Source organism: Temnothorax americanus, unplaced genomic scaffold (assembly GCF_048541705.1).
Source record: "Temnothorax americanus isolate GAGA-0224 unplaced genomic scaffold, ASM4854170v1 Scaffold166, whole genome shotgun sequence".
In the NCBI taxonomy this organism is placed as follows: domain Eukaryota; kingdom Metazoa; phylum Arthropoda; class Insecta; order Hymenoptera; family Formicidae; genus Temnothorax; species Temnothorax americanus.
The window spans coordinates 142,104-153,676 of NW_027509303.1; the positions used below are offsets into that span (position 1 = coordinate 142,104).

Below are 11,573 nucleotides of genomic sequence, written 5' to 3' on the forward strand. Positions count from 1 at the left end.
AAAACGAACAGCCACAATTCCAAAGAACTTAATTGGTACAAACTAATGAAACAATATTGTATAATATTATGCCATATTGTACGTTTAAGTTATGTTCAATACGTGTGCAATGATTTATTAGCAGTTATGTAAGGATTTGAATAGTTTATCTCTATTGCTACGTTTTCAGTTTGTTTATGATGCTCGTTTTCACCAACATCGTTTAACTTGAACCTTAGCTCAATTCACTCTTTGTCTATTTTTAAAGGAGAAAGAGACAAAGAGTGAATTAAACTAAGGTTCAAGTTAAACGACGTTAGTGAAAACGGGTATTAAGTAATACACGATATTATTGACTGATATATATAGGTAATATAATGAAAAATATGTTCCTATAACACGTACGTTTACAATATGACACTTTATTTATGTTATTCAATACGTGTGTAATGATTTATTAGCGATTACAATGTAAGGATTCGAATAGTTTATTTCTATTGCTACGTTTTTAGTTTGTTCAAGTAATACACAATTTGACTGATATAATAATGAAAAATATGTTCCTATAACACGTACGTTTACAATATGACACTTTAATTAATTTATGTTATTCGATACGTGTGTGTGCAATGATTTATTAGCGATTACAATGTAAGGATTCGAATAGTTTATTTCTATTGCTACGTTTTTAGTTTGTTCAAGTAATACACAATTTGACTGATATAATAATGAAAAATATGTTCCTATAACACGTACGTTTACAATATGACACTTTAATTAATTTATGTTATTCAATACGTGTGTGTGCAATGATTTATTAGCGATTACAATGTAAGGATTCAAATAGTTTATCTCTATTGCTATGTTTTTATAGTTTGTTTAAGTAACACACGATATTATTGACTGATAGATAATATAATAATGAAAAATATGTTCCTATAACACGTATACGTTTACAATATGACACTTTCTTTAATTTATGTTATTCAATACGTGTGCAATGATTTATCAGCGATTATAATATAAGAATTTGAATTATTTATTTCTATTGCTATTTCGATGTTTTAAGCTTGTTGCTTTTGATAAGTAAACACTCGATTTTATTTTTTATCTTCTCATTTACTTTTACCACTTCTTCCACAGTTCCTTTCATTTCATTCCGCAATTGTTCATTTTCCTTTATTATGGTGTTCCTCGGTGAATTCGCATTCTCGTTTTCACTTCTCTTCATTTCTGCCCTATCGATATCCTATCATTATAACTAAAAGGGAAATGGCGGTAGGTATTATTATTGAAATGTCACGCGATCATGTTATTAAGCTGTCTCATAACACATCCATTCGCACGACAAATATCGTCACGCGAAACTCTCGCTACGCTCGTCGACGTATTACATCGAGATAATAAATTGTACGGCCGATCGCGCACAGATTTCCGGCACTTATGCTGGTTAACGTGCGTCGGACACTTCTAACGTCAATTTTCCATGTCTCTTTATGTTGCTTTATGTATACATTATGTTATCATGTTATCATTCTGAAAGAGGCGCGACGAGATTCTCGCGTGATTATTACGTATCGAGCGATCTTAGATTAGCGTTAACATAAAAAAATTCGAATATTTCTTATTAACATATCTTTTTATAGGCATGAATTCGCCTAACTGTGATAATAATTATTTTCTGTGCTACATTTTTTTCTAATTTTTCTCACCACTATTTCCTGGTATTCCTTTAAAAATAACTAAAAAAATAATTGAGACGATAAATAACGTTAGCAAAGTTAATAATTAAATGACAAGCGTTACGTATATCTCAGATTGAACGTCCGGTATAATACGTTAAATCACTTCGCGACCTTGCTCCCTATAAATAATAGCATTTCACAATATTTCCTCTCGTCGGAAAAAAATGCAGTGACTCGAGATTCTAGGCGTGATCGCGGCGATTAAGCAAGGGACACCTGCCAACCCGCAAGCTGCGGTCTGCTGCAAACTTTGCGAAATCACGGCTGTGAACTATCGGCTGCACATCGTCTTCAATTTCTTGAGACTTCGTTTGTAGATCTTCTTTGGTTAGTGGTTTGCAAGTCTGCACACAGCCATCTTGATGTAGATGTAAGATATTTCGTTTTTTTCTTATACTGCACGTACAAAACCGTGAAGGAACTGCACCAAGTTTTACTTGTTTACGCCCAGCGACAAATTTTATTTCTGATGGTTGGAAGTGTATCTAGAGAAAGGAAATCACAAATATATACTTCAGTCTAACAGTAGATTACGTGGTTACATCTATTTATCTTCCGAAGTGCAAAGTCAGAGCATACTGCATATTGTTACTAACCTCGCAAAGTTTTTGAGTATTATTAGGTGACCAGCTCTTTCCTTTTCCAACCGCAGCGATCCATTTCTGTCTCAGCGACTCATTTTGCGGATATGTTACAAGTGCGTAGCCGTCATTGCTGTTGTTACTGCACTTATATGCGGTGCATCTCGATGGCATGATTAGTGCCTGTAATACAAAAACAATAAATTAGTACTGTACTGTAGTATTTATTTATTTTTTAACTACACTATTCATCAAGAATCTGCAATATACTCGGTTTAAAAAAATTATGACACTTTTGTTCTGTGCAGCAGATTTCGCATATAGCTTTGTAATATTATTATAGCACGTAAATAATATTTTAATAATTTTCTTTATATTTTTTCAACTTTTGCTAAATAAAAACTTACCGTTCCTTCGTTGAATTGATGTTAATTTTGTCACTCAGTCACTCACGCGCGGATGACCATGCGGCGTGTTTACCTCAACTTAACCTGACTTAACCTGCCTGCGCTAACCCCCTCCTATGCTCTTCTGCATTGACGTCGCAATCTCGCCTTTGCCCCCCTCAATAATGTTGCTAGCCAATCACGGAATGGCTGGTCACATGACCCGTTGTCGCCTCTCTCTCCTAGAGGCTCTCTATGATTGCTATATCCAACACCCCTTGCCCCTCACAATTTGAGATGCTATATAGCGCATTATTTGTTGTAAAATTAGCAATAAACAAATAGCTGATAGTGAAACCTATTCCAGTAGCCTGACCCTTATGAAAAAAAAAAAAACCGAGCCACCGATCGCGCGCGAATCGTTGCGGTCGTCGGCCTTGAGCGGTAGTGGGGGAATAGGAGGCGTTGCCTCAGAAATCAAACCAAAAAGTTTAAATAATTCCGACCACTGCATTACGGCATTGTACGTGCGCTCGCCCTTATATGCAAGAGCGACAAATATTTGGGTTTCAATTATGCCTTTTGGTTATAATATTGATAAATATATGCTGTATATTATAATTGCGCTTATGCCAAGGCTGGAATTGTAATCGAACGAGTTTGTAAAAAAATAATTTATCGTATACTCCTATCATATTTCCTCATTATGGCTTTCAGAAATCGAATGCCGTGTTACATATGTAACGTAGCATTTGATCTTGCGCGAATGGCGCGAATAGATGATGATGATAATGCAAATAAACGAGACATTGCTATTCGTAGACGTGACGAAAATGATCATCCACCACTTACTGTTACAAATGTTACTAGAATCTGTATAAATTGTAATCGTTCAGTTTTTAATGAAATAGCAAGTATCCTACGTGATCCTACTTGCTTAAAGTTGAACGTCTTGAAACAAAAAGCAAATCATGCTTGTGTTATATGTCACGTTGACCGCAATACGCACAGACTGTCTATTGAATGTAAAGTTGAAGTTTTTGTTCTTACAAACATTTATACGCACAGACTGTCTATTGAATGTAGAGTTAAAGTTTTTGTTCTTACAAACATTTATGTACCTCCTAACGTAAGATCTTGCGCGCATCACTTGGATGAAAATGGATTTTTCTTACAAGTTTTACTCCCTGACTTACAGTCTATTAATAGACCTTATGTTATACAAGGACAAGAGTTGCAAATATTTTTGCAGCAACTAAGAAACATAGCTATTAATCAAGGGAGGTATGAAGATGAGAATTGTTTTTCAGACAACGAATTTTAATGCATTGCTCCTATAACAAAGGAACAATTTTGCGAGTTGTTTACATTTTGCAATCGAGTAGCTCAAACTGGAGGTCACAGATATGTAACTAAGAGAGATTTGTTGACCTTTTTGTGCAAGTTACGACAAGGGCTATCAAACAAATTTCTGAAAGTAATATTCAATTATTCGAGTAGACAGGCTGTAAGTCTAGCCATAAGTATAGTTAGACAATCTTTAATGCAACGATTTGTACCTAGCAATATTGGATTTCAGGCTATTACAAGAGAAGACTACATAGCTTTATGGAATTTACTAACGCACTGTATAATCCAGAGCCGAATGTGCCTAGAGCTATCGCTTACATCGAAGGTAGTTACTCGTATATCCCTAAGAGTAGTAACGTCCGAGTTTTACGGCAATCTTATTGCGTTCACAAAGCCCGACACTTAGTAAAATCTGCTTTGGTTGTTGCTCCAGACGGATATATCCTTGCAATTCAAGGTCCCTACTTTTCGGACTCCCGAAATAATGATGCTGCAATGCTGCGCAATGAATACGAAAGGGATGTTGATTCTATGAGAGAATGGTTTCAAGATAGAGATATTTTTATATTAGACCGAGGATATCGCGATGCCACGTCATGGCTTGAACGCGTAAGCATTCATAATAAAATGCCAGTTCTTCTTCAACGGGGGCAGAGTCAACTATCAACAGAAGAAGCAAATGAATCGCGTTTAATCACAAAAACAAGATGGATAGTTGAAGCAAGAAACGGTCACATAAAGTCTATGTTTAAATTCTTTGCTCAAATAATTAATATACCGCATATGTACAATCTTGGTGACTTTTATTAAAATGCTGGAACAATAATAAACAGATATCACCCTCTCATCCATATGGAAAGGGCCAATGCGCAACTAGCGAGAGAAATGTTAGAAAAATCCCAAACTGTTAATATTGTGCAAGCGCGAGTGGAAGCGGACAATCTTCGTAACAGAAATGGACGATGAAAAAAACTTAACCAATATCACGTGCTTAACTTTCCTCGTTTTACCTTAGATTATCTGCGAGACCTAACGGCAGGTGTATATCAAGTTCACTTGGCACTTTCTTACATACAGGATAAGATTCAACGAGACGAACAAGAAGAGTTTCAGTTAGATGAACTCATTGACGAACCTGGTTTTATAAGAGTCAGACTATATTCTAGATTTTGCAGTGCTGCAGAATATCAGTTATGGATAGCATACGACAGCATTGAAGAGAATGAACACGATAATGATATTCATGACAACATATTATTCATGGATACTACTGTACCTGTAAAACAGGTGCTAGGAGTATTGGCTCGTGTGCTCATGTTGCTAGTGTATTATGGTTTTTTGGATACGCACGTCATGAACCAAATGTTTCGTATCCTGCTACGTCTCTACTAAATAACATTTTGGATGCGGCTCATAGAGCGCAGCCTATCAATCCAAATGATGCTATGGAACTAGGTGAATAGATGAGCGAGATTTATGAGTCGTGAGAGGCAAGGGGACTCACGTACAGAAAACACCCCGAATCGTGAGAGGCAAGGGGACTCATGTACAGAAAGCACCCCGAGTCGTGAGAGGCAAGGGGACTCATGTACAAACAACACCCCAAATCGTGAGGGGCAAGGGGACTCATGCACGTACAAAAAGCACCCCGAATCGTTCCTGTAAACAATGACGTTTTCAAATTGTTTAAACAATATTATCATATTGTTTAAACAATACTATCATAATCAATTTACTTTTTAATTATTCTGTTCACCAAAAATTTATATTGTTCCCTTATAACAGTAACCGCATTGATCCAAAAGTGATATCTTTGCTGGTCTGACTTCAAGCTTCTAAAGGTTGAAACGCTGAAACTGTCCACTTTTTGACATTTTGCCTGAAGAAATATTTGTTCAGTGACTCAAAAGGTACAATATATTAAAAATTCAGTTATTTTCACCGGGGCCCAAAATCACGTAATTTAGTGCGGGGTCCCACTCCGGCGTATGGGGTAGACATAGAAATTGGACTCGGCACTTAACATGTTAATACGTCGAAGCAAATGTAGATACACGAATAGATGAGTCAGCTGTTCTCACAAGAAGTAAAAATTCGGAAAAAGGAGGCTCGATTTTTACTTCTGCATAGAGCGTTGCGAGAAGATCGCAACGAGAATAAAGAGTAAATTATGCAACTGATAAAGTCAGATAAATATTGAGCTCGCAATAAATCGAGGTTAATTTGGAACTCAGAGAATTTGACCATCTGTTTTTGCAAAAATTGTATTTGAGATTCAAAGAATAAATTCTGATTTATAAGGATTTTTGTCTATTATTTTACGTTTATGCCTTATGCCTATTGCAAATTATTTTTTCTGAAAAAGAACTATGCCTTTTTTGCACCAATTTATTTGTCTCATTATTCTGTGCATATAAATATTACCGTAAGATTATCGAAAACTAAATATGTTACAAGATATTTTGTATTTTATATCAAAATATGTCAGATTAAGATAGAAAATATTTCGTAAACTATTAAAAACCTTTAGTTATTTTACTCTTATAACTATTCATACAAAAATTAGAAGGAATCTATTTACATAAAATACAATTAAAATAGTTCTATTAAAAAAATTAAATTAATTTTGAAATAATTTTAAAAAATGCTTACTCAAAGACAATTCAAGGCAAAATCGTGATATTATGTCTTTTTTGAAACCATATAACTTTCATCTGAAACATTTTTTTCTAAAATCTCGTTCTTACCGAGATATTTCGATGCGAAAGTTAAAACGGGACACTCTGTATATTTTTAATTGAAAAAAAGTTTAAATTAGTCTTAAGATCTATTGAACAGTAGGTTATCTATAAATTGTATATAAAACGCATACAATGAAGTCACCTTAATATAAATATTTGAAGTATTTTTAAGTTCAATATTTTCATTGTCTAAAACTTATTTACCTACAGAAATTTATTTACATTTATATTATCTAAAAGTATTATATATTAATCAAGAGACACGGCAGTGTCTCGCGCCAAGTACATGCGGAGCGAGACTGACCGTGACTCTTTTACGCAACGCGATGAATTGCGAGTACTCGAGATGTTGAGAGTACTCGAGATGTTGAGATCTCGATAACGAGTGAACGGATGAAGTTCTAAGTAGGCTTGATCGATAGCTTGGTGTCGAATTAGGGGGGGGGGGTTCTCTTTTGTTAAAGACACGAGATCTCGATCCAGTTTCTTTGATCAAAATATTGAACAGGTTATCTATAAATTATATACAAAACGTATACATTGAGGTCACTCTAATATGAATATTTGAAGTATTTTTAAGATCAATATTTTCATTGTCTAAAATTTATTCATCCACAGAAATTTATTTACATTTATATATTATCTAAAATTATTATATTACTTGTTAAAGACACGAGATCTCGATCTAGCTTCTTGGATTAGAATATTGAACAGGTTATCTATAACAAAACGGGAAGAAAAGAGGCTATAAGGGTCAAACGCGGTTCTTCTTGCGTAATGTCTCATTTATTCATCTTCTTGGATATAACTTCAAACGTTTCGGCTCAATTTCGAGCCATCCTCAGCGATAACAATGGTTAGCCCACGATCTCCAAACTAAATAGCAAGCTCGTCGACTCGTGTTATTTGTACCAAATGATCCTTATCTGTAAGATTTTGATGTATAAAATCAAAACTTAATTAACTCGAGACAGTGATTAACTTACCAAATGGCCAAAGAGAACGTGGGAATTAATAAATAATCGAAGTGACTTGTCGGTAGCATCGACATTTTAAAAACAACGGACGGAATAAAAACATTTAACGTAACGTAGTCAAAATTCGAATGCATACATAGATAGTTGTGTCGATAATATTATTGTGATAAAATTCAAAATACCAATGAGAGCACGAGAGCTCGACGCGTCATAACAATTGTACAGCCAATAAGGACATCAATCGTAGGCATGGTTTACAATTTATTTAAAATAGTCATGTATGCGTGATGTAGAAAATCGGTGTCATTTTGCAAATTAATACTATTTTCCTGCAGTTTTATGTGAATCATTTCAGAAATTAGTCTCCTGGATAAATATTTCTCTTTGTCTAGGATTTCCACATTCTCCCAGTCAAAATCGTGATCTAGATTCTGCCTATGTTCAGTGACGACAGATTGTGTCGAGGTAATTCTATTAATGTGGCTCCGATGTTCAGAAATTCGAGTTTTTAATTGCCTTTTAGTTTGGCCTACGTATGACGCGTCACATTCTCTACAGGAAATTTTGTAAACCACATTTTTATTCGATTGAGCTCCCAGCAAACGCAAGAGGATTAAAAGGTATTAAAATTTTTTAATACCTTTGAATCCCTTTTTTGGCGGAATTAGATGAAATTAGATGGGATTCGAAATGAGATGGTCCAATCCCATGGAATCCAAAAAAGTAATTTTAAATTCCATCCACTTCTATGGAATCCGTAAAGGTTATGGAGTTGCATGGCATTAGATGGTTTACGAAACGTCTCGCGCCTCCGTTGGGCGACCAAGCGCCGTTGTTCGTCGGTAAGCTTTTGTGTATGCCTAAGGGCATTACACGCACTACTGCCGACGGGCAATTAGCCCGAAAATGAGATTTGTAAGATCTGTCAGGCACCGTAGGGGGTCCCTTTACATAGCGGTCGAGACGAAACTTTGAACTCGAGAAGATGCCCCGGCGATGCGACGCCTAGCGGCGTCGACGCGAATTGCCGGTAATGCAGATACCGCGCGGGCGTGTACTATTATTGGCGCGTACCGCCACAGAGTTCAACACGGACACTTTTCAATCCCTATCCTGGCATTCAATGGTATTCATTTTATTGTCAGAATAGACGAAATTCAATGGAATTCAATACGGAAATTTTTAATTCCTAGTTTGGCGTTCAATGGTATTCATTTCGTTAACGGAATCAATGGTATTCAATGGAGTTCATCAAGAAACTTTCCAATTCCTAACCTGGCATTCAGTGGTATTCATTTCGTTAACGGAATCAATGGTATTCAATGGAATTCATCACGAAACTTTCCAATCCCTAATCTGGCATTCAGTGGTATAATATTTTTGTGTTGGAATTGGATGGGATTCAAAAAAGACAAATTCTTTCCAAAATAAGGAATTCCATGATATTGAAACTATTTCAATCCCTTTTTTGGACAGAATGGAATTCGGAAAGTCCTTAATTGAATTCCTGGCAATCCTGTTTTAATTCTTTTCAATCTTTTTTCGTTTGCTGGGCTGGGAGGACATCCTTTTGTACTTTAATAAATTTTTTAAGTTTGTTTAGGCTGAAGAAAGACAATCTGACATTAAGATCCCCGACAACTCTTGTAAAATCATCGGAGATCCCCTCCGATGTTGATAGGGCCTTCTTACTTTCCCACCTTAAATATCATTGTAAGAACGTTAAGTTTATAATTGATACTCTCCTGAAGAACGACTATCCTTTGACATTTATTTTTGATACTATCAACATGAGAATTAAAGCGTTACTTAACAGACGCACTCGCAGACAGGATGAATCTCTAACCATTTGCGAGGAAGAACGGCGTAAATGGTTTACTGTTCCATACGTTGAGGGGATCTCCGATGATTTTACAAAAGTTGTCGGGGATCTTAATGTCAGATTGTCTTTCTTCAGCCTAAACAAACTTAAAAAATTTATTAAAATACAAAAAGATGTCCTCCCAGCTCAATCGAATAAAAATGTGGTTTACAAAATTTCCTGTAGAGAATGTGACGCGTCATACGTAGGCCAAACTAAAAGGCAATTAAAAACTCGAATTTCTGAACATCGGAGCCACATTAATAGAATTACCTCGACACAATCTGTCGTCACTGAACACAGGCAGAATCTAGATCACGATTTTGACTGGGAGAATGTGGAAATCCAAGACAAAGAGAAATATTTATCCAGAAGACTAATTTCTGAAATGATTCACATAAAACTACAGGAAAATAGTATTAATTTGCAAAATGACACCGATTTTCTACATCACGCATACATGACTATTTTAAATAAATTGTAAACCATGCCTACGATTGATGTCCTTATTGGCTGTACAATTGTTATGACGCGTTGAGCTCTCGTGCTCTCATTGGTATTTTGAATTTTATCACAATAATACTTTTATCATCGACACAACTATCTATGTATACATTCAAATTTTGACTACGTTACGTTAAATGTTTTTATTCCGTCCGTTGTTTTTAAAATGTCGATGCTACCGACAAGCCACTTCGATTATTTATTAATTCCCACGTTCTCTTTGGCCATTTGGTAAGTTAATCACTGTCTCGGGCTAATTAAGTTTTGATTTTATACATCAAAATCTTACAGATAAGGATCATTTGGTACAAATAACACGAGTCGACGAGCTTGCTATTTAATTTGGAGATCGTGGGCTAACCATTGTTATCGCTGAGGATGGCTCGAAATTGAGCCGAAACGTTTGAAGTTATATCCAAGAAGATGAATAAATGAGACATTACGCAAGAAAAACCGCGTTTGACCCTTATAGCCTCTTTTCTTCCCGTTTTGTTAATTCTCGAGGGTCCGTTTACGATTTACTGAGGTTATCTATAAATTATATACAAAACGTATACATTGAGGTCATCTTAATATAAATATTTAAAGTATTTTTAAAATCAATATTTTCGTTGTTTAATACTTATTTATCCACAGAAATTTATTTACATTTATATTATCTAAAATTATTATATTACTTGTTAAAGACACGAGATCTCAATCCAGCTTCTTGGATCAGAATATTCTTAGAACAACTAGAATAGCGCAAGCTAATGAGTATTTTAATTTTTTTTTTAATATTAGTAACTGATAAAATTTATGCTGGGCTCAAACTATACGTATAACATGCAGGAGAGTGTATATAAGAAATTGTCCCCGAACAATACGTTTGATATATGGATAGTTTGAGGCCTGTCCTCAAAGTATACAAATGTCCCCAAAACATACATGCGCTTGAGATTTTGTCCCCATTAAATACTCACGACATATATATATATATATATATATATATATATATATATATATATATATATATGTATGTATATATATATATATATATATATACATATATATATATGTAGAGGAGACCGGTACTACATTTACGCGAGCGTTACTTCTGTAGTAACTTACGATAATTCCTTCACGTAAACGGGATTTTGTAGTAACTTACGATAATTTACTCCGCGTAAACGAGTGATATATCGTAAGTTACTATACAGAAGTAACGCTCGCGTAAACGTAGTATACGGGGTCTATGTGTCCACACAGTACTGCTATCTCAAGTTTTAAGAGACAGATGTCTCTACTATTGTAACAAGTAGTTGAAAAATGCCCTACGTAAGACATTTAAATGTTGTTTGTTTACTTGTGATGCCTCTAGCAGACGCTACATATGTTAAAAGAAAAGCAAAAACAATCCCAGCAAACAAAAAAAGATTGAAAAGAATTAAAACAGGATTGCCAGGAATT

General features: G+C 35.1%; 1 long non-coding RNA gene across 1 annotated transcript; it reads right to left on the reverse strand.

The window, feature by feature from the left end:
• Positions 1-451: 451 nt before the first annotated feature.
• LOC143895695 (uncharacterized) lies at positions 452-3,938 on the reverse strand. The gene is made up of 3 exons (XR_013256419.1): positions 2,713-3,938; positions 2,321-2,488; positions 452-2,209 (listed from the first exon to the last, which is right to left on the reverse strand). It is a non-coding gene; the product is annotated as an uncharacterized LOC143895695 (long non-coding RNA).
• Between the last annotated feature and the right edge of the window lie 7,635 nt (positions 3,939-11,573).